The 24,416-nt window shown below is 51.6% G+C and overlaps 1 non-coding gene across 1 annotated transcript; it reads left to right on the forward strand.

Moving 5' to 3' along the window:
- The first annotated feature begins 23,032 nt into the window (after positions 1 to 23,032).
- TRNAT-AGU (transfer RNA threonine (anticodon AGU)) lies at positions 23,033 to 23,106 on the forward strand. Its single transcript has one exon. It is a non-coding gene; the product is annotated as a tRNA-Thr (tRNA).
- The last annotated feature ends 1,310 nt before the right edge of the window (positions 23,107 to 24,416 follow it).

The following is a 24,416-nucleotide window of genomic DNA, read 5'->3' on the forward strand; positions in this document are numbered from 1 at the left end:
TAGTTTAGTAGTAGTAATAATGTAGAGTAGAAGTAGGGAAGTACCAACTCGTGAAGAGTTGGTTTGTAAACTCGTTAACTTCCCTTTAATGAAGAACTATCGTTGATCCCCCCTTTTCGATGACTTGTCGTTGCTTTTCCTGAATGTTGAACTGATTCTTTTAATGTAGTAGAAACAACGCCGAGCGATGTGTAGGTTGTCATCAGCGTTTTAGAAGTAACACCAAGCAATCGAACACAAGATCCGCGTTTTAGAGGCGATGCCGAATGATAGAAGGTCGGCATCGGCATTTTAGAAGTAATGCCGAGCGACAGAATACAGGGTCCTGGTGTGTATACAGGGTCCTGGCGTGATTGAAGGTCGGCATCGGCATTTTAGAAGTAATGCCGAACGATTGAACACGTGGTCGGCATTTTAGAGGTAACGCCGAGTGATTGAAGGTCGGCATCGGCATTTTAGAAGTAATGCCGAGCGATTGAACACGTGGTCGGCGTTTTAGAGGCAACGCCGAGTGAGTGAAGGTCGGCATCGGCATTTTTTAGAAGTAATGCCGAGCGATTGAACACGTGGTCGGCGCTTTAGAGGCAACGCCGAGTGATTGAAGGTCGGCATCGGCATTTTAGAAGTAATGCCGAGCGGTTGAACACGTGGTCAGCGTTTTAGAGGCAACGCCGAGTGATTGAAGGTCGGCATCGGCATTTTAGAAGTAATGCCGAGCGATTGAACACGTGGTCGGCGTTTTAGAGGTAACGCCGAATGATAGCCAGCTTTACAAGTTATTTTGAGGAAAATAACCGAGTGATGAGGTGGCACGTCGGCTCTCTTGGAAATAATTGTCGGATATCCACGTGGCATGCTGGGATTTCGGAGATGACCGCCGGGTGATGACTGGGCACTTTTTGAAAGGGTATCTGGCTCAAGAATATCCCTTAAGAGTCGCGCTTTTAGCCGCCTTTGCTTTCCGTGCCCTAGTTCTTGCATTTCCGCATCTGAATCTTCTCTGCCACTCGCCTCCTACTCTGTTTCGCCAGTGAGAAGCAAGATGGCGCCCAAGAGAAAAACTACGAACTCATCTGCTGCAGTGATCCCCGCAATCGACCCCAACAGCCAGTTACCCTTCGCAGGTAACCACATGTCTGTAATTTCTGAAGCTGAGCTTCTCCGCCTTGTCTCCATCGGGGTTCTTCCTCCGCGGGAACTCTGTTCTTGGCGGGCTTGCCACGGGACTACTGTCCCAACCGAAGATACCCACGAGTCAGTAGTTTACACTCCTTTCCTTCTTCGCGGCCTCGGCCTTCCCATATCTCCTTTTTTCCGTGGCATCCTTGATTTTTATCACATCAACCTGACTCATTTGAACCCTAATTCCATTCTCCAAATCTCTATTTTCGTTCACCTTTGCGAAGCTTATCTCGGCGTGCTGCCGCATTTTGGCTTATGGAAATATCTGTATCACTGTCGTCCTGGGATGGCCGGGGGGCAACATCAGTTGGTCGGAGGTGCCAGTTTGGAGATGCGCCGTGGGCGGAAGACCGAGTATCTCGAGATACCCCTCAAGGACAGCATTAAAGGTTGGCGTCTGGAGTGGTTTATAATTGATAATTATGGAAATTCTCTCCCTACCCGCTCAGGAAGACAGCCAGATGTTCGTACTCTAAGTTGGACTGAGTCCCCCACGGATCAAGAAGTGGCCAAGGCGGGTGTGTTGCTTACTGAAATCGGATTACTGAAAGAGAGAGGTCTAACTGCCGAAGCTGTGGTCACAGATTTCGTTTTCAAAAACATTCAGCCGCTGAAAGACAGGGCCTATCCGGCATATCTTTACCGAGGGCTGGCCGACTCAACCCGAGTTACCAATAGGAGAATTCCTTCTGTTGATTTGGTAAGCCGACTCGAACTGATCCTCAGGGGTAAAGTTTCAAACGTTGGTGCTCCAGTGGCTTACTCGGCTTGGAACCTTCCTTCTCCCAAAGCTTTCACCCTTTTTGTGTCCAATCCACCCGTGACTGATAGCAATTTGGGTCTTAGAGTACGACCTTCTGCCGAGGAAGTCAGTGCTTTGGTTGCTTCGCTCGGGGCAATTCCTGATGATGAACGGCAGGTTTATTTCGAAGTGCCTCTGAACCCCAGTGATGCTGACATAAATGATATGCTCGATCTGCTAGCTGAGGATTCATCCGATGTTGCTCCTGATGGTACATTGGCAGTGGTGCCCCTTCCAGAGGTTGATGCGACCTTGGATGTCCCAAAACCTGTCAGTACTCGCCCGAGGCGCCCTAGCCGAACCAGTCAGCCCGAGCCTTCTGCTGATGAGCAGAAAAAGAAGAGAAGACGCCTCCGGCGAGTATCCAGCTTTGACGAGGATGCCAGTACCTTAGCTCCTGCTGCCGAAGAAATGACTGCAACTGGCCTTGCTGACATTGATCCCAATGGGTGTGCTCCGCCTGCTGCTGACCCCAATGAGGATGTTGTTTGTGCTGTTACTGTGGAGGATGAGGAGGAAGAAAATGAAATTCCATTAACTCGGAAAAACAGTCGGCAGTTCGTTGCTAGTGGTGGAAGTAGTGGAGTTCCTTCTCCCGCCTTGTCTGCCCTTATTGGTCTGCAAGAACTGTCCATGGCCAATTTTGATCAAGCTCTAGAGGATATGGTCCCTGAGAACTTGTTGTTGGAACCTGCAGATGCTGATGCGACAGAAACTTGTGCAGCCGTGCCAGATGCTGGGTTGAGGTCATCCCGTGCCTCGTCGACCTTAGAGCATGATCTCGAGGGTCGGGATGCTGACCTGGATCGTTCTGATCCCATGGAAGTAGTCGAAGGCCCGTCAACCTTAGAGGTGGTCACGGCAGAGAGCCTGGGTCCCAAGAATGGCGCTGATATATGCCCATCCCCCGAGGATGTCGTCGGGAGTGACTTAGCTCGGGCGAAGAGTGTAGGCCACTGCCCAGCCCCCGAGGGTGTTGCCGGGGATGATCCGGCTCAGGTGGGCAGTGCCGACTGTGACCCAGCCCCCGAGGGTGCCCGAGCAGGGTCTCCTTCCTGCACTTCTATGGACGTTCACGCGGGTTCATCTCCACACTCTGGCGGCATGGTGGTGGCTCAAACTCCAGATCAGGGGGTCGCTTTAGAGGGCAGCATCCCCACTGGTCTGGCGTTAGGCTCTGCTGAATGTACTGAGCTCGTTCCTGCTGGTCTGCTGCAAGCTGCTTCGGGTGGTGGTCTTACACCTGATTATCCACTGATCTCTCCTGATTTGGGAATATCTTCGTTCTTCTCCAACCTCCAGGTAATTGTGCTATATTGTAGCTTGATCTCTACATTGTATGAACTGTTGCCATTCTACTCATCTGTTCTTCTCATCAGGCTTTAGTGAATGGGATGGCCAGCCAGCTGAGATTGCATGGTGCTTCTGTCCCGGAAGTGGCTTCGTCTCTTGCATGCTGGAATCCAGTGTCGCTTCAACGTCGTGTGTCTGAGTTGGAGGCAACAAATGCTGGTCGGTGTTCTTTTCCTTCTTCTTCTTTGCCTTTGCTCGTGGATTGTTTTACCTTCTGACCTTATTTCATTTGATTACTCCTTGATAGGAATGACTCGGCAGATTGCAGTTCTTGAAGAAAAACATTCCCAAGATCAAGCTGAAATGGCTCAACGGTGCGTTGACTTCGAGGAGAAGTATTCTCAGAGTCAGATCGAGTTGAGTCAGGTATCTGCGGCTTTGGATGATGCCAACGCTCTCAGTTCTTCTCTTCATGCTCAGCTTGACTCTGAGAAGGTAGCTTACGAACCCGTGCTTTGCCTTATCATGCTCTTGGATTCTGAATGAGTTGATTTTTTGCTTGTAGGAAGAAAAACGCATCCTTGCTGCTTCTCGCGACAACCTTGACAGATTGTACCAAGATTCCAGCAACTCGCTGACCATCTTGGAGAGGAGCCACCGCTTTACGATGGAGGAGCTGGACAATCAGCGTCATCAGCTGCAAGAATCCTCGGACGAAGTGACCCGCCTTACACAGTTGCTATCAGCAAAGGATACCATCATCAAGGGACTCCGAGCTTCTAAGAAATCCGTTGCTCAAGAGTTAGAAACTGCCCAGCAGGCTGTTAAAGTTGCCGAAGAAACTGCTGCCACTTTCAAAGCTCAGCGCGATAAGGCCTTGGACAAGGCCATTCGGGCGGGACGAATCTTGATGAGAAGACCTGGCGTGGTTGTCCCTGAAGATATAAGAGCCGATGTGAATGCTGCCCCTGACTCCTCGAATCGCCCTTCTTCGTCAGTCGTTCCTGAGAAAGACATTGGAAAATAAAGAAACAGTTCGCGTGCTCTGAGCGCGCAGTTAGCATGATCAAGTACTCGTTAGAGGTTATCGGCTTATCATTCAAATGACATCATCATTTTCTTATTGTATCCGAATTTCGAATTCGTGGTAACGCTACATGATGATTATGAAGTTTGTTTGTGGGATATGGAAATCATCCCCTGAACTGCATAAGCGTGAGTATGCTATACCGGTTTAAGCCGTAAATGACTTTTAGCCGATAACTCCGTTAGTAGGGTATAGTGGTCCCCCTAGGTAAAGTAAGCGTGAGCATGTTGCGCCGCCTTAAGTCGTTGCCGACTTAAGTCGATTGCTTCGTTTGTAGGGCATAGTGGTCACCCCGAGTTAAGTAAGCGTGAGCATGTTGCACCGCCTTAAGTCGTTGCCGACTTAAGTCGATTGCTCCATTTGTAGGGCATAGTGGTCACCCCGAGTTAAGTAAGCGTGAGCATGTTGCACCGCCTTAAGTCGTTGCCGACTTAAGTCGATTGCTCCGTTTGTAGGGCATAGTGGTCACCCCGAGTTAAGTAAGCGTGAGCATGTTGCACCGCCTTAAGTCGTTGCCGACTTAAGTCGATTGCTCCGTTTGTAGGGCATAGTGGTCACCCCGAGTTAAGTAAGAATGCAAGTCAATCATAAACGAACCGAGTATCTTTGAAATCTATCTTTATTGATGACATATTTCCACTTTACAGAGTACATGGTCGCCCCGGCTGTTTTGAAATACAGCTAGGGGTAAAACTTTCTGAGGTGCTCTATGTTCCAAGAGTTCCCAACTTCTGTACCATCCGTCTGGGTGAGGCGATACGATCCGGGCCGAGTGACCTCTGCTACTATGAAGGGTCCTTCCCATAAGGGTGATAGCTTGTGCCGTCCCTCCCCCGTTAGAATTCGGCGGAGGACGAGGTCTCCTACTGAAAAGAACCTTTGCCGCACAGCCTTATCGTGATAGCGCCTTAGAGTCTGCTGGTACCGTGCTGATTGGATTACTGCATTCAGTCGTTCTTCCTCAAGTACATCAATATCCTCCAGTCTGGTGGCCTCAGCTTCCGCTATGCTTTCGAAGATCAATCTTGGCGCCCCAAACTTGAGGTCAGCAGGTATCACTGCCTCCGACCCATAGACCATGAAGAAAGGAGTGTTTCCATGCAGGGCTCGGCTAGGTTGGGTTCTCAGGCTCCAAACGACATATCCGGGACGCACGGCAGATCTGCGAGGCGGTGTAGGATTCCTTCTTCATCTGCTACGGACGAGATTGTCCCGAAGCAGAATACAGATCCGGGACGCACGGCGATTTTGCTGTGGAAGGTGACGGCCATTGAGCTAGCTTGGATCGTCGACACACCCCCTACCTGGCGCGCCAGCTGTCGGTGTTTTGGGTCCGACCGCACACCCGGGGTTGCCCCTCAAGGTGTTTTTAGGAGTAGGACGGTGTCGACGACTGTAGCAAAATGGTTCGTGCCGTTCGCACGAGGGACAGTAGACAAGATTTGCAGGTTCGGGCCGCTTAGAAGTGCGTAACACCCTACGTCCTGGTGTGTATATGAGCGTGGTTACAAGAGGGTCCTCTGGATAGAGGGCGCAGAGAGTTTATGTGGGTGGCTAAGTAGAACAGGGCCGATCGTTCTGAAGGGGTGCCCCCTAGGCCTTATATACTCGACCGTGGGGCAGTACATGTGGATATGATAACAACAAGTAGCTAAAAGATAGTGAACCTCTTGAGTTTATCCCTACGTAACCCTCGCCGACTTATCCTCGCATGGCTCTGTTGCATGGGGGCTTCAGCGCGGGAAAGTCGGGTCTCTGTTGCGATTCATTCGTTCGACGTTTGTGGGCCGTCTGGGTTTGCACTAATCAGTCTCACGTCTTCTTTTCTTTGTTGGCTGTCCTTCCCTAGGCCCACGAAAGAATGACCTTACGAATTATTGGGCCCCTGGGCCTTTCGTGAAGCCTTTTACTTCTTTGGTGGACCCAGGGGATATCTATCCCCCACACCCAGTGACTGACCTGACAGGAAAACAGCGCCGCTCGCCCCTCTCCGACTGCTGTGCCACCCGCCAGGGTGAGGCTGACAGCAGCTGAGTCCAGCCTCAGGCGCCACAGGAAGCTCTGCCTCGCCCGACCTTGGGCCTCGGCCTTAGGAGAAGTCTCCGCCTCGCCCGACCCCAGGGCTCAGCCCCCGCCTCGGCCTCGGAAGGTGGTCTCCGCCTCGCCCGACCCCAGGGCTCGGCCTCAACCTCGACCTCGGAAGGTGGTCTCCGCCTCGCCCGACCCCAGGGCCCGGCCTCAACCTCGACCTCGGGCGGAATCGCGTCCTCGCCCGACCCCGGCCTCGGCCTCAGGAGGAGTCCCCGCCTCGCCCGACCTTGGGCTCGGACCGACCACGCCGCAGGGGGTACATCATTATCCTACCCCTAGCTAGCTCAGGCTACGGGGGAACAAGACCTGCGTCCCATCCAGGCTCGCCCCGGTAACAAGTAATGATGGCTCCTCGCGTGCGTCAATGACGACGGTGGCTCTCAGCCCCTTACGGAAGCAAGGAGACGTCAGCAAGGTCCCGACAGCCCCCGACAGCTGTGCTTCTACAGGGCTCAAACGCTCCTCCAACGGCCACGACACCGCGTACACAGGGCTCTAGCACCTCTCCGACAACCACGTTGGCATGTACATAGGGCTCTGGCTCCTCTCTGCCGGACACGTTAGCATATTGCTACACCCCCATTGTACACCTGGATCCTCTCCTTGCATCTATAAAAGGAAGGGCCAGGGCCCTCATACGAAAGGTGGTCGCGTGGGACTCCCTCTCTCCCTCGCGGACGCTTGTAACCCCTACTACAAGCACACCCACTCTGGCGCAGGATAACACGAAGCCGCAGTTTTCCCCCCTTCGTGTCCCGTCTCGCGCCAACCCATCTGGGCTGGGGCACGCAGCAACAATTTCACTCGTCGGTCCAGGGACCCCCGGGGTCGAAACGCCGATAGTTGGCGCGCCAGGTAGGGGCCTGCTGCATGTTGATGAACAACTTCCCATCGAGTTCCAGATGGGTAGTCTCCAGCAACCTCTTCAGCCCGAGACGCTGCTCCGTTTCGGGAGTCTCGAGTTCATGTCCCTCGACGGCAGCTACGACATGGTACTCCTTCCTCCGCCGCGCGGCAGCGACAACGACGGCCGTCAGCCCGCCCGCCGGCGGCGGACTCGGCGACGTCTTCCCCCCATGGCGGAAGAGCAGCATTCGGGTTTGTCCCGTCGCCTTCCTCGCCGCAGGAGAAGGAGGCGGGGAAACCATGGCCAAGCGGGAGGCGGCACCTCGTCGGCTGTCGAGCGAGTCGACGACGCCGGCACCCCAGCGGGGGACATGTCGGGCGTTGACCTCGCGCCTGAGACGATGACGAGCGTCGTTTCCCCGCAACACGCCAACCCCAAGCGGACAGATAACGCCAGCGCGCTCGCGAAGGGCTTGCTGGGCGTTAGCCTCGTACCTGAGATAACGGTGCAGTCCGCCCCCGACGCGACTTCGTCACCGTCCATCGATCGAGAGGTACCGTCCGTTTTCCACCCTGTGCCTTTTAGATTCAGCTTCGATCCACCAAGCGATCCCGCTTCGGTGAGCGCTTTCATAAAGGCATATCCTAACCTTCCGGGGTACCATATGTGGTCAACCTGGGACCGACTGACGACCGTCTCGACCTACGGGCCCCCGGGTTTCGAGGAAGACGACGAGCCCGACTCTAGTTGGGATTTCTCCGGGCTCGGTAATCCTAGCACCATGCGAGACTTCATGACCGCATGCGACTACTGCCTCTCCGATTGCTCCGATGATGGCCACAGCCTTGACGATGAAGCTTGTGGCCCAAGTCGCGAATGTTTCCACGTCGATCTAGGGGGTCACGACGAAGGCAACCACCTTGGTATGCCAGAGGACGATGATCCCCCTGGGCCTGCGCCTCGCGTTGACATCCTGCGGGAGCTAGTTGTGGTCCCAGTCCCTGCGGGAGGTCAGGACACACAGCTCGAGCAAATCCGCGAGATGCAGGCCAAGCTCGACGAGGAAGCAGGACAACTTGTGCAGCTCCGGCAAAACATCGAGCAGGAGTGGGCAGGCCGAGCACTAGCCGGAGAAGCGCGACATCAGGCCCAGGACGTCTAGAGCCGTATCACTGACGATGCCAGGGCAAGGCTGCCCCCGGCTTCCAGTGGAGTCGGCCAGAACCTGGCTGCAGCGGCAATACTACTCCGAGCGATGCCGGAGCCATCCACTACCGAGGGGCGACGTATCCATGGAGAACTCAAGAATCTCTTAGAGGATGCCACGGTCCGATGGACCGAGAGCTCTGCCTCCCGAAGGCAAGGGTACCCCCCGGAGCATCGCGTCGTGACTTCCCGATTCATGCGGGAAGCCTCGGTCCACACCGGGCGCACGCGGGACGCGACGCCTGCTGCCCCGGGTCGCCTCGGCAACGAGCACCACCACCACGACCGTGGAGCCCACCTCGACGAAAAGGTGCGCCGAGGCTACCACCCCAGGTGTGGGGGACGCTACGACAGTGGGGGGGATCGGAGCCCCTCGCCCGAACCACCTGGTCCGCAAGCCTTCAGCCGGGCCATACGACGGGCGCCGTTCCCGACCTGGTTCCGAGCCCCAACTACCATCACCAAGTACTCGGGGGAAACAAGGCCGGAACTGTGGCTTGCGGACTACCGGCTGGCCTGCCAGCTAGGTGGAACAGATGATGACAACCTCATCATCCGCAACCTCCCCCTGTTCCTCTCCGACGCCGCCCGAGCCTGGCTGGAGCATCTGCCTCCTGCGTAGATCTCCAACTAGGACGATCTGGTCAAAGCCTTCGCTGGAAACTTCCAGGGCACATACGTGCGCCCTGGGAACTCCTGGGATCTCTGAAGCTGCCGCCAGCAGCCAGGGGAATCCCTGCAGGACTACATCCGGCGATTTTCGAAGCAGCGCACCGAGCTGCCCAACATTACCGACTCGGATGTCATCGGCGCGTTCCTCGCCGACACCACTTGCCGCGACCTGGTGAGCAAACTGGGTCGCAAGACTCCCACCAGGGCGAGCGAGTTGATGGACATCGCCACCAAGTTCGCCTCTGGTCAGGAGGCGGTCGAGGCCATCTTCCGGAAGGACAAGCAGCCTCAGGGACGCCAGCAGGAAGACGTCCCCGAGGCATCCGCCCAGCGCGGCACGAAGAAGAAGGACAAGAAGAAGTCGCAAGCGAAACGTGACGCCGTCGACGAAGATCTTGTCGCTGCCGCCGAGCACAGGAACCTTCGGAAGCCTCCCGGAGGGGCCAACCTGTTCGACAAGATGCTCAAGGAGTCGTGCCCCTATCATCAGGGTCCCGTCAAGCACACCCTTGAGGAATGCGTCATGCTTCGGCGATACTTCCATAAGGCCAGGCCCCCGGCGGAAGGTGGCAAAGGCCACGACAATGACAAGAAGGAGGGCAACAAGGCAGAGGAGTTCCCTGAGGTCCACGACTGTTTCATGATCTACGGTGGGCAAGTGGCGAACGCCTCGGCTCGGCACCGCAAGCAGGAGCGCCGGGAGGTCTGCTCGGTGAAGGTGGCGGCGCCAGTCTACCTAGACTGGTCTGACAAGCCCATCACCTTCGACCAAGGCGACCACCGCGACCGCGTGCCGAGCCCAGGAAAGTACCCGCTCGTTGTCGACCCCGTCATCAGCAACGTCAGGCTCACCAAGGTCCTCATGGACGGAGGCAGCAGCCTCAACATCATCTACGCCGAGACCCTCGGGCTCCTGCAGATCGATCTGTCCACGATCCGGGCCGGTGCGGTGCCCTTTCACGGGATCATCCCTGGGAAGCGCGTCCAGCCCCTTGGACAACTCGATCTGCCCGTCTGCTTCGGGACTCCCTCCAACTTCCAAAAGCAAACCCTCACATTCGAGGTGGTCGGGTTCCGAGGAACCTACCACGCAGTGCTAGGGAGACCATGCTACGCCAAGTTCATGGCCATCCCCAACTACACCTACCTCAAGCTCAAGATGTCGGGCCCCAACAGGGTCATCACCATCGGATCCACATACCGACACGCGTACAAATGCGACGTGGAGTGTGTGGAGTACGCTGAGGCCCTCGCCGAGTCCGAGGTCCTCATCGCCGACCTGGAGTGCCTCTCCAAGGAGGTGCCAGATGCGAAGCGCCACGCCGGCAACTTCGAGCCAGCAGAGGCGGTTAAGTCTGTCCCTCTCGACCCCAGCAACGACGCCTCCAAGCAAGTTCGGATCGGCTCCGAGCTCGACCCCAAATTGGAAGCAGTGCTCGTTGACTTTCTCCGCGCGAACGCCGAGGTTTTTGTGTGGAGTCCCTCGGACATGCCTGGCATACCGAGGGATGTCGCCGAGCACTCGCTGGATATCCGAGCTGGAGCCCAACCCGTGAAGCAGCCTCTGCGTCGTTTCAACGAAGAAAAGCGCAGAGCCATAGGCGAGGAGATCCACAAGCTGATGGCTGCAGGGTTCATCAAAGAGGTATTCCATCCCGAATGGTTAGCCAACCCTGTGCTTGTGAAAAAAAAGGTGGGAAATGGAGGATGTGTGTAGACTACACTGGTCTAAACAAAGCATGTCCAAAGGTCCCCTACCCTCTGCCTTGCATCGATCAAATCGTGGATTCCACTGCTGGGTGCGAAACCCTGTCATTCCTCGACGCCTACTCAGGGTATCACCAAATCAAGATGAAAGAGTCCGACCAGCTCGCGACTTCTTTCATCACACCTTTTGGCATGTACTGCTATATTACTATGCCATTTGGTTTGAGGAATGCAGGTGCGACATACCAAAGGTGCATGAACCACGTGTTCGGAGAGCACATCGGCCGAACGGTCGAGGCTTACGTCGATGACATCGTAGTCAAGACGAGAAAGGCCTCCGACCTCCTCCCTGACCTTGAAATGACATTCAAGTGTCTGAGGGCGAAGGGCGTGAAACTCAACCCCGAGAAATGTGTCTTCGGAGTCCCCCGAGGCATGCTCCTGGGGTTCATCGTCTCCGAGCGGGGCATCGAGGCCAACCCGGAGAAAATCGCGGCCATCACCAACATGGGGCCTATCAAAGACTTGAAAGGAGTACAAAGGGTCATGGGATGCCTTGCAGCTCTGAGCCGCTTCATCTTGCGCCTCGGCGAAAGAGGCCTACCTTTGTATCACCTCTTAACGAAGACCGAGCACTTCTCTTGGACCCCCGAGGCCGAGGAAGCCCTCGAAAACTTAAAGGCATTCCTTACAAGCGCGCCCATCTTGGTGCCCCCCGCTGCAGGAGAAGCCCTCTTGATCTACGTAGCCGCAACCACTCAGGTGGTCAGCGCCGCGATCGTAGTCGAGGGACGAGAAGAAGGGCAAGCACTGCTCATCTAGAGGCCGATCTACTTCATCAGCGAAGTGCTATCCGAGACCAAGACCCGCTACCCGCAAATTCAGAAGCTACTGTACGCAGTAATTCTGATGCGGCGAAAGTTGCGACTCTACTTCGAGTCTCATTCGGTGATTGTGGTGTCATCCTTCCCCCTGGGGGAGATCATCCAGTGCCGAGAGGCCTCGGGTAGGATAGCAAAGTGGGCAGTGGAGATCATGGGCGAGACAATCTCGTTCGCTCCTCGGAAGGCCATCAAGTCCCAAGTCTTGGCAGACTTCGTGGCTGAATGGGTCGACACCCAGCTACCAACAGCTCCGATCCAACCGGAACTCTGGACTATGTACTTCGATGGGTCGCTGATGAAAACAGGAGCAGGTGCGGGCCTGCTCTTCATCTCACCCCTCGGGAAGCACCTCCGCTACGTGCTGCGCCTCCATTTCCCGGCGTCAAACAACGTGGCCGAGTACGAGGCTCTGGTTAACGGGTTGCGCATTGCCATCGAGCTAGGGGTTCGGTGCCTCGACGCTCGTGGCGACTTGCAGCTTGTCATCGACCAAGTCATGAAAAACTCCCACTGCCGCGACCGGAAGATGGAGGCCTACTGCGACGAGGTTCGGCGCCTGGAAGACAAGTTCTACGGACTCGAGCTCAACCACGTCGCCCGACGGTACAACGAGACTGCGGATGAACTGGCAAAGATAGCCTCGGGGCAGACAACGGTTCCCCCTGGATGTCTTCTCCAGAGACATACATCAACCCTCCGTCAAGACCGACGACACGCCCGAGCCCGGGGAAGCCTCGGCCCAGCCCGAGGAGGCCTCGGCCCAGCCCGAGGCACCCTCGGCCCCCGAGGGTGAGGCACTGCGTGTCGAGGGAGAGCGGAATGGGGTCACGCCTAATCGAAACTGGCAGACCCCGTACCTGCAATATCTCCACCGAGGAGAGCTCCCCTCGACAAAGCCGAAGCTCGGTGACTGGCGTGGCGCGCCAAGTCGTTCGTCTTACTGGGTGATGAAAAGGAGCTCTACCACCGCAGCCCCTCAGGCATTCTCCAACGATGCATATCCATCGCTGAAGGACAGGAGCTATTGCAAGAGATACACTCGGGGGCTTACGGTCACCACGCAGCACCTCGAGCCCTTGTTGGGAACGCCTTCCGACAAGGCTTCTACTGGCCCACCGCGGTGGCCGACGCCACTAGGATTGTACGCTCCTGCCAGGGGTGTCAATTCTACGCAAGACAGACGCACCTGCCCGCTCAGGCACTACAGACAATACCCATCACTTGGTCGTTTGCTGTGTGGGGTCTGGACCTCGTCGGTCCCTTGTAGAAGGCACCCGGGGGCTTCTCGCACCTGCTGGTCGCCATCGACAAATTCTCCAAGTGGATCGAGGTCCGACCCCTAACCAGCATCAGGTCCGAGCAGGCGGTGGCGTTCTTCACCAACATCATCCATCGCTTCGGGCTCCCAAACTCCATCATCACCGACAATGGCACCCAGTTCACTGGCAAGAAGTTCCTGGACTTCTGCGAGGACCACCACATCCGGGTGGACTAGGCCGCCGTGGCTCACCCCATGATAAATGGGCAGGTGGAGCGTGCCAACGGCATGATTCTACAGGGACTTAAGCCGAGGATCTACAACAACCTCAACAAGTTCGACAAGCGGTGGATGAAGGAACTACCCTCGGTGGTCTGGAGTCTAAGGACGACGCCAAGCCGAGCCACGAGTTTCTCACCGTTCTTTCTAGTCTATGGGGCCGAGGCTGTCTTGCCCGCAGACTTAGAATACGGTTCCCCGAGGACAAGGACGTACGACGACCAAAGCAACCAGACCAACCGAGAAGACTCGCTGGACTAGTTGGAAGAAGCTCGGGATGTGGCCTTGCTACACTCGGCGCGATATCAGCAGTCTCTGCGACGCTACCACGCCCGAGGGTTTTGGCCCCGAGACCTCCAAGTAGGAGACTTGGTGCTTCGGCTGCGACAAGACGCCCGAGGGCGTCACAAGCTTACTCCTCCCTGGGAGGGGCCATTCATCATCGCCAAGATTTTGAAGCCCGGAACATACAAATTGGCCAACGATCAAGGCGAGGTCTACAGCAATGTTTGGAACATCCGACAGCTACGTCGCTTTTACCCTTAAGATGTTTTCAAGTCGTTCATATACCTCGTTTTTTATACATACACAAATAAAGTCTAAACGTCAAGGAAGGGTCAGCCTTGCCTCGGCGAAGCCCAACCCTCCCTCGGGGGCTAGAAGGGGGAACCCCCTCTGCGTCGTCAAAATTTTCCTCGGAAAAAGTCTTTCTGCCAGAACATCTTTCGCGCTTTTCGACTGCTTCGATAGCGGGATCCTGAAAACAATGGAGTACATGTAAGTGGCAAGGCCGACCTAGCCGAGGGACTCCTATGCCTCCGGGATACAGATACCTCACTCATCACCTTCTGCGATAAGTAACTCACGCTCGGATAAGCGATTCTGCTGACCGAACAAGTCTTAACGCTCGAAAACTTTTCTGCCAGAACGATTTTCGTGCCTTCTCGACTATATCGATAACAGAATCCTACGAACGAGTAAGTGTACACGTAAGCGACGAGGCCGACCGAGCCGAGGGACTCCTACGCCTCCAGGATACGGATACCTCACTCATCACCTCCCGTGAAAAGTAACTCTCGCTCAGATAAACGATTCTGCTAGCGACGAACAAGTCCTGATACTCGAAACAAGAGGAAAGGAAACGCAGCTTTACAACACGACAATAATATGTTTGGGCCTCGGCGGCCGCGAAAAAACATACGCACACTATAGACAAACTCTCCCTGCAGGTTCAGACATCAACAGAGGGAGCAGCAGCACCCTCGGCGTCGTCTCCACCTTCGGTGGAATCTGGCCCGGCCTCGGACGACAACACGGGCGGAAGGATCTCCACCTCGAAGGAGGACGCCAGCAACAAGCTCGGGCCATCACGGCCAAGGTCTCCGCAAGGGTCCCGGCTCGGGCAGATACCTCGACCGGCCGCTCTGTAGCCTCAGCCAGCTGTCCCCCGAGGACATTAGCCTGGCTCATGGCCTCGGCAGCCTAACTTCGGAGTTGGTCCCACCAGCGGACGACCTGGCCAAGCTCCAGCCGCCGCTGCTGCACCTCCTCGGCCAGGGAGGCCACGTGCTCCCGGGCCAACGGAGCTTCTTCTCGAGGCGACTCCGCCTCTGTCCACGCTGACACCGCTGCCCCCGGCTCTGCCTCATCGCAGAGCAGCCGAGGGTTCTTTAACTGAGCAAGAGAAGCCTTGGGCGGCAAGGCCAACCGAGCCGAGGGACTCCTACGCCTCCGGGATACGGATACCTCACTCGTCACCTTCCGCACAGGGCAACTCACACTCGGTTAAGCAGTTCAGCTAGCCGACAGGCGGGTCCTAGTGCTCGAAATGAGGAAGAAACACGGTATTACACTCAAATACCTAGATGTTCAGGCCTCGACAGCCACAATGAACAAACACCGGCACTCAAGGTGCCATTACAAACGGAACTCCGGTTCCACTCCCGCGGGTATGAACAACCTCCACATCGGAGGGCCCGTGGGACGACAAACTCCAGGTGGCTCACCGCCGACCACTGCAGCAGCAGCGACACCTTTGGCAGGCGAAGCGGGCGACGTTTCACCCTCGCCATCATGACCACGTCAAAAAAGGTGCGCCACACCATTTAAATTCATATCCTTTTCCTCTTCACCTTTCTCTCTCTTGCTACAGGGACCGGGAAAGGGGATATTTCGAAAGGGATCCTTCTCCACGAAGGAAGCGGGCCCCGAGCCCTCCTACTGATCAGGGGTTCGAAGGCTGGCCCCTCGGAAGGGTTCGACAGCCGCCCTAGAGCACTCGGGCTTCAGGCTCATTACTGATCAGAGGTTCGAAGGCTGGCCCCTCGGAAGGGTTCGACAGCCGCCTCAGAGCACTCGGGCTCCGCGCCCACTACTGATCAGGGGTTCGAAGGCTGGCCCCTCGAAGGGTTCGACAGTCGCCCCAGAGCACGCAGAGCGAGGGATGACTCTGGGTACGTCCGATACATGGCCGAGGCTCGGGCTACACTCCCGAGGTACCCTAGGACATTTCCGAGACCAGCAGGAGCGATTTTGTAACGGAATCCCATCAGAGGGAGGCATCGAGCCCTCGGACCCTATCGAACAGAACTGGGTCCGACAAATCACCTGCAGGTACTTTTGGAGTGCGCCTCTGGGCCACTAGCCGACCCTTATCGAACGGGGCACGGGCGTCCACTCGGATCACCCGTTAGCAACTCACTGGAGACACCATGTTCGGCGCCCTTCGAGGGCAGCATGGCGCTTTCTCCCCTCCTCCTTGTGGAAAGGCGACGAAGGGGCGTCTGATAAAAGCCGAGTCAGTCCTTGATCGTCCTCTCGCTCTGTGCAGAGGCTCAGGGGCTGCTCTCGCAAACCCGGCTCCGGCCAAACCGTTGACAGCGTCAACAAACCAGCCTGAAAACTCGGAACCTGACCATGCACCTGGGCTACGATTAGATCGCATGAGGGAACAACCAGACCGGCCAAGGCATCACGAAAGGCATTAAGACCTCGGAGGAGTCAAACCACTCCTCCGAGGCCTCGGGGGCTACACCCGGCGGGTGCGCTCGCACGCACCCACCGGAACAAAATATAACCGAGAAAGGCCGGTCCCCTTGCAAAAAAGTGCGACAAAGCCTCCAAGCGAGTACCAACACTCCCTTTGAGGCTCGGGGGCTACTGTCGGGTACCATAATTAGGGGTACCCCCAACACTCCTAAACTCGGCTCGTAATCACCATCAGCACAAACTGCAGAGACTGATGGGCGCAACTCAGGTCAAGGCCTCGTCTACTCAAGGGACGCGATATCGCCTCGCCCGAGCCCGGCCTCGAGCGAGAACAGTAGTCCCAGGCGAATTCACGCCTCGCCCAAGGGCCTCCTCAGCAACAGGCGTACCCTCTACTCGCCCGAAGCCCAGCTCGGGCAGGCTTCGTAGTGAAGCAACCTTGGCCAAATCGCCTCACCAACCGACCGTATCCTGACACGCGTGCCGCAGTCGGCAAGGTCAAAGTGACTGCAGTCACTTCGCCCTCCCACTGACTGACCTGACAGGAAAACAGCGCCGCTCGCCCCTCTCCGACTGCTGTGCCACCCGCCAGGGTGAGGCTGACAGCAGCTGAGTCCAGCCTCAGGCGCCACAGGAAGCTCCGCCTCGCCCGACCTTGGGCCTCGGCCTTAGGAGAAGTCTCCGCATCGCCCGACCCTAGGGCTCGGCCCCCGCCTCGGCCTCGGAAGGTGGTCTCCGCCTTGCCCAACCCCAGGGCTCGGCCTCAACCTCGACCTCGGAAGGTGGTCTCCGCCTCGCCTGACCCCAGGGCCCAGCCTCAACCTCGACCTCGGGCGGAATCGCGTCCTCGCCCGACCCCGGCCTCGGCCTCAGGAGGAGTCCCCGCCTCGCCCGACCTTGGGCTCGGACCGACCACGCCGCAGGGGGTACATCATTACCCTACCCCTAGCTAGCTCAGGCTACAGGGGAACAAGATCGGTGTCCCATCCAGGCTCGCCCCGGTAACAAGTAATGATGGCTCCCCGCGTGCGTCCATGATGACGGTGGCTCTCAGCCCCTTACGAAAGCAAGGAGACGTTAGCAAGGTCCCGACAGTTGTGCTTCTACAGGGCTCAAACGCTCCTCCAACGGCCACGACACCACGTACACAGGGCTCTAGCACCTCTCCGATAGCCATGTTGGCATGTACATAGGACTCTGGCTCCTCTCTGCCGGACACGTTAGCATATTGCTACACCCCCCATTGTACACCTGGACCCTCTCCTTGCATCTATAAAAGGAAGGGCCAGGGCCCTCATACGAAAGGTGGTCGCGCGGGACTCCCTCTCTCCCTCGCGAACGCTTGTAACCCCTGCTGCAAGCGCACCCACTCCGGCGCAGGATAACACGAAGCCGCGGTTTTCCCCCCTTCGTGTCCCGTCTCGCGCCAACCCTTCTGGACTGGGGCACGCAGCGACAATTTCACTCGTCGGTCCAGGGACCCCCCGGGGTCGAAACGCCGACTAAATTGTTTCTCTAATTTATATTAAGTTTTGATTAGCTGGAATAATTCCTAGTGTATTCCTGTGCAAACAAACATGGCCTAAAGAAGATAAGGACTTTGCAAGTTAGCCCTTGTAGTTTATTTTAGGCATAAAATTAATATAAAAAAGCACAAAAACTTAGATAATTCATATCTTGATCATTTTAACTCTGATTTGATCCATTCCAGTTGCATTAGATTCGTAGTAAATTTGTCTATATAGTAAAAACATTATTCATACCACATCATGTACTTTTACATTTAACCTATGTTTATTTTAATATCTCTTCTAATTAAGGTTAATCCATCCATAATTATAATTTAACTAAAATATAAACTCAAGTCAAGTAATAACTTAGAATAAGGATCAATTAAGTTATTTCTTGGTAATATCTTTACCACGTGATTTATAATATACCTTTTATTGTTTAATCACCTAAATCTTGGGAAAATCGTATCTTTCTAACCATAACTCCGATTTTAGTGATTCTCGAACCTATGATCTCATAGCAGCGCGTAGAATATTCTTACGTTGTTTGTTCTCATGTTTAGTGTATTGTTATTTTTATGTACTTCTTGTCTATTTGTATGTATTGCTACAAATAGCGGTGAGGTCACAAGAATCTAAAGATCAACTTGGTACCTGGGATCTCAATTCTAAGGCAAGTTGTGCCCTTGATCACTCTTCTCTACCTAATAATGTTCTCTGGTAATCATTGGACATGCTCAAGTTAATTTGATGGGACCCAATAGGTTTCCCTAGTTTTGTTTACCCCACACCTTGCAAACAAAAGAACTATTGGGTAGATTTGCTATTGCTCTACCTGATTTTGGGAAATTAATGTTATATTATGATCATGTTCCAATTCTATTGTTGTTTTAGTTAATGTTCATGATAAGATCATTATGTTAATTGGAACATGGAGCGACCACCCAGGAAAACAGTGCTACCACAAGGGTGCAATGGGACGCCCTTGGCCAAGTAATTAGGAAAGCTAAGGAGAGATTACCTTATCCAAAAGGGGCAAGCGGGGAGGCGTAGCTGCAGAGTATAGGGAGGTTCTCGGGTCAAACTGCTGTGAGGTATTCCTATGCTTCCTTCTTTCTGAAATCGCAGTGGGTTTTCTCAAACTAGTGGAACTTTGGAAATGCCTCGCAGTGGATCCCTTACCATTCACCTTGGAAGTGTCTAAGGGTATAGCTAACCCTGGCTAATCGGGAAACACGTCTTGTGGGTAAAGATGTGCAACCTCTGCAGAGTGTAAAACTAGTATATCAGCCGTGCTCACGATCATGATCAACTCGGACCCCCACATGAGTAATTTATGGAACTAAACTTAATTTTTCATATGCATTGCATTGTGGGTGTTATTATTAATTTTGATCTCTTATTTAATTGTGTTGGTATCTACTTATACTTAATAACTGCTAATAAAACTTTGACCAACTTTAAAAGCAATGCTCAGCTTTAACCATCTTCTTTGGTAAGCCTTACACTTCGCATGAGCCCCTCCATAAGTATGCTTATGCACATTATTCCCCACAACTTGTTGAGCGATGAACGTATGTGAGCTCACCCTTGCTGTACTCACACCCCTAGGTCAAGGATAGGTACCACAAGATAAGGAGCATGAAGGATGATGCGATGAGTTCGTGAGAGGTCTAGTCTGTCGTCTCCCAATCAACTATGGTTCCGGAGGATCATTGACTTCATATGATGTAATTATTTAGGTATTTTGTACAGAACTCATATTATATAGTAAATATGTGACATTCATTTCTGTACCATGAGTCACTATATGTGTGAGACTTGATCCTAACACACATTTGATTCGCGCCCGGGTTTGACCCTTACATCTGGGTGTGGCAGAACCCCAGCAACCCACCCTCAGCAGAGCAAGCACTATGCCTCAGACCCCATTAACGACACAACAATGAAGCAAACTACACCCCTAGATTCCTCCAATTAATTAGCTATGGACGTCCCATACCAGTATACCACCCTCATGGTTGCACTGTTTTCCTGGGTGGTCTCTCAATGAACATGTCCTTACGAAGAGGTACTCGGGAAATAGACTGAGCCCCCTAAAGTGTCACAAGTTTATAATCATAACCAGAATGAATTATCGTATCATAAAGTAATTCTCATCATGTTCGTTGATTAAAGTAAAGCACTAGCATGTAGTTGATCATAATAGTCCGACCCAAAAAGATAATCAAGGATAAGATAAATAGAAAGCTAGTCAATCCTAGACATAATAGGTCATAGAACACTTACCTTCACCAAGCTACTGCTCAGAGACATCTCCTGCAACTCCCTCGGGAAACTCATACTGCTCATTGTTTACGCGAAACAATCATTCATTCAATACACTTGGGGAATAGCTAATGAAAAATACACCAAACAGTATAGAACAAGTAAATATGCAACGTGACATGGAGTTCGCATCTATGTTAAACAAACTGTCGAGGCTAAAGGGTGTCGGCTGAACCAAGCTAGGTGGCTCGGCTGAGTGAGCCGAGGGCACAACGTGCTGAGGGCACAACACGCCAAGGGCAGACACAAAGCGTTGAGGGCATAGCATGCCGAGGGCACATGCTCAGACGGTTGGCAGATTCTCCGCCTCGCTCGAGGGTGTGGCGCGGGCTGGGACGGCTGACGGCTCGTCCGCCTCACCCAAGGGCGTGGCTCGGGCTAGCTCGGATGGCTGAGGGATTTCTCCACCGCGCACGTGGGAGAGCGCACGCCCGAGCAAGCGCGCACCCTAGGGCGGCGCGCCGATAGGATGGGCCCGTAGGGCACAAAGAAGGGGAAGGTGTGCGACTGAGCGCGGCCGAGGTCTCGGTTCAGGGCGGCTGGCTCAGCTGACTCAAATTCTAATATGACCAACTCAAGCATATGCATCAAACAAAGACAAAAGTTGGGGTTCAGCATGATGCAACATTTTGTACTTTCTTAGGGTTTTGTCTACTAGAAAAAAAAATACATCTCCAACTAAAAAAATGACTCTCTTTCTAAAGAAAAAAGAAATGGGTTAAGAGAGAAGAGTGAAGAAGTGTAACACCTGAATTTGTGGATAGGAGCAAAGAAATTTTATACCCCAAATTCAGGGTCTTACACCCCACAAGAAATTTTTTTATCCCAAATGATGTCTACTAGATCTGCTCCCGCGGTCGCGATGCACGTCATCTTCCAGTGTGACTTTCCCCGCACCTTCTGGGCAGCTACTAGTGTTGACGTCGACGCCTACACCAGCTGCTCCAACTCGCACTTGCTGCCAGTGTCCCCGATCCCTCGATGACGACTCTTTCCCCACCTTCGTCGTGCTCTGATGTTGGCACCTCTAGAAGAAGCGCAACGATTATGTTTCCGTCATGAGGTTGTGACTGTTTGTGCCACCCTTCGCGCCTGTTTGGCGGACGCTCGCCTTTGGGCCTACCGGCTCATGCCTTGTAAACTAGAGCTTGCACGGGCTTGGTGTAATGTCCTCACCTTCGCCATCTCGGGGTTCTAAGAACTATGTTTTCTCCTCCTAGGGCCGTTTCAGCTTCAAGCTGCTATATTTGGTGGGGTTCTCCCCCTCCGTCGAAAATCCAAAAAAAACTCCTACTTAGGGGCATATTTAAAGCATACATCGATGCCGACAACTGGTTTCTATTTTGTGGACTTTGTCCTTTTGTTTTTTAAGTGAGCCAAAAATTATACATAGAGGAAGCCGATCAAATTTTTTTTTAACATATACAAACTAAGAATAGCTCATCTATTTAGACTTTATTAATTGATGGAACCTAGCCATTTGTGTTAATCATATATCCAAATAAATGGACTTATTTTGTTGATTTCATTCTAATATTAATATTTGACGATTTTTAACACTGTTGTTCTCCCCGTTGTGAGAGACCATGAATCTATCAGCTTATTATTTTAGAGGTGTTCATAGTGTAGGATGAGCGTTCACAAAAAAGAGTGTGCGCATATTATGTAAGCGTATACGTGGGATTCAGTTTAAAAAGAGAGTAGTCATATAATAATAGTCTCGCTAAATAAACAAGACAATGATAAAGTATAAATGAACACTAAGTTTTTTTATTCAGCAAAGTATGTGTTTAATAAAATATAAGAGATGCTAGTATACATTTAGTAAAACCTATTTTTTCTTAATTATGTGCTAGTGTCATAGTTAAACAACTTTAGACAAATCAAAATATTTTTTTGTGTTATTTATGCTCTTGTTAGCGAGAAACCTCATTTTTTTAATCAAAACCTATTTTTTGTGTTATTTTAATAAACATATGCATAAGAATTCGATACCATTTTTTCTTAATATAAATAATGTACATAAAACTATACATTTATCAGGTAAAAAAATGTTTATGTGCTGTTTGGGGAGGGGCATGGCCCCTGCCACCCCTTGCGGCTCTGCTTCTGTTTTTAGGCTGCCATCTCTTATTTCACTCTTTATTTCTATATATATAGTGTAGTCTACTGTATAAAACAAAAGTTTTCATAGTTGTATACACGGTCTACTGGAGAAGCCTACAATCATTCGTGGACATGAAGACATCACTTATACATCTTTAAATTGGGAGTTTCTTTGTGTGTCGTCCCTCCTTCGCACGCGCAGCGACTCCTAGTGATGACTGATTTGAATCGTGGCCGTCTCCTCCCAAGGAACGTAACACTGAGCTTTTAACCACTAGAGCTCATATCCGTTTATATTATACAAAGAATACGTAATGTAAATCAGAGGCGAATCTATATTCACCTTAGGGGGTGTATTTACACCCCCTAAAAATACAAAACTAGTTATAACTAGCATATTTTTACCTTATATGCACTCACACAGCTAACGTTTATCACTCTATGCATCCATGACTTGAGACAATCGCACCTCATCAATTTTACTCTAGCTTTATCACTGTTGTAAATATTGTAAATATACAAAGCGTTATAACTCACGGACAACTAACTAATAAATAACAAAAATAAGGAACATGTTGTATACTGTGAAAACAACTTCAATAAGACTCAAGCCAAAATTTCAGTATATGTTCTCTTTGGAGCATGAACCTAAACGGCAAGTTAATATCTGTAGGGAACCAACTTTCTATCTAAGGATATTAAACTAAGACAAAGATATGAATTTTTAAAAATAATCAGCTTTCGTAGTTCCGTTGGTTACATTAAAATATACAATTCTTTTATAACACTAAGCTTTCATAGCTCAGTTGGTTAGAGCACCCGTTTAGTAAGCGGGAGGTCTTGAGTTCAACTCTCAATGAAAGCATTCTATTTCTTTTTTTTTCTTTATTTCGTTTCGACCCTGCAATTTTCTTTAATCAATCAGTCTGAACTCTCAACGAAAGCATTCTATTTATTTTTTTTTCTTTAGCGTTTCAACCCTGCAATTTTCTTTAATCAAACAGCCAATGCTTCTCAATCAAACAGCAGTAATACCTGACAGCATCCTTCAGCAAACGTAGACATCTAAAAATCCGAGCAACAGTTCTGCTAAGGGCTCTATTTTTTCAAGTTATTTTCATTTTCTTAAAGGAAAATAAATTTATTTAAACTAAAATCTCTTACGAGAGCTTTGGGGTCCCTTCGTTTTAGAGCAATTAAAATTTATTTAATAAAGTAATCTATTTTATATTAAAATTTGACATTCCGCTACTTCCAAAGTTCAGATATAAGCCTATGTGAAATTAATAGGATGCATGATGAGAAATGATTTTATATATTAGTATAATTTGTTTCTACTCTCTAACAACATGCTCTTTGACTCACTCCTCTATAGTAAAAATGAAACACATAAGATCTCGTTTGGTTTAAGGGACTAAAGATTAGTCCATCCATTTTAGTCTCATTTAGTGTCTAAATTGTCAAACGTGAGACTAAAACAGAGACTAAATTGTTTGTCTTTAGTCTCTCAATAGGTGACTAAAAAAGACTAAACAATATAAATTTCAATTTTATCCCTCATTTATATCAGTTATACTAATGGAGGGAAAATGCTAAGGGGTATTTTAGTCCTCTTATGATTCATTTAATGTGTTTTGAATATTTTTAGTCACTAGAACCAAACAGGGTAGGAACTAAACTTTAATCTCCTAACTAAACTTTAGTACCTGACTAAAGGAAACCAAACGGGCTCTAAATATCTTCGACATCTTGCTAATAATAATATACAGATATATTTTACATAAAACTGAATTAACTTAATTGATATATGCCTAAATTACTATTGTTAGAATGAAATTCAGTCCCAATGATCCAAACGGGACGTTAGCAAAATATGGTTGTTAAACTAGCTCTAAAAGAACAAAAATCTGCTAAACCAACTCAGTTTATGTCCACCACGTACCATAATTTGTTTGGTTGTTATTGGTTTACGTTCACCAAATGAACCCGCTGATGTTTTTTCTTCTTGCCTAAGTATATCACAATTTACACCGTCAAGTTTGTGTGGTAAAAACATAATCATTTGAACTATATTTTAAGTCACAATGATTTGGTTTTTGACAGAAAAATTACTATATTTTATTTCTTGCCACTCATCGGATACGTTCATGGTGCATCCCACAAAGCAAATACAAC

This window comes from Zea mays, chromosome 1, assembly GCF_902167145.1.
Source record: "Zea mays cultivar B73 chromosome 1, Zm-B73-REFERENCE-NAM-5.0, whole genome shotgun sequence".
Classification (NCBI taxonomy): domain Eukaryota; kingdom Viridiplantae; phylum Streptophyta; class Magnoliopsida; order Poales; family Poaceae; genus Zea; species Zea mays.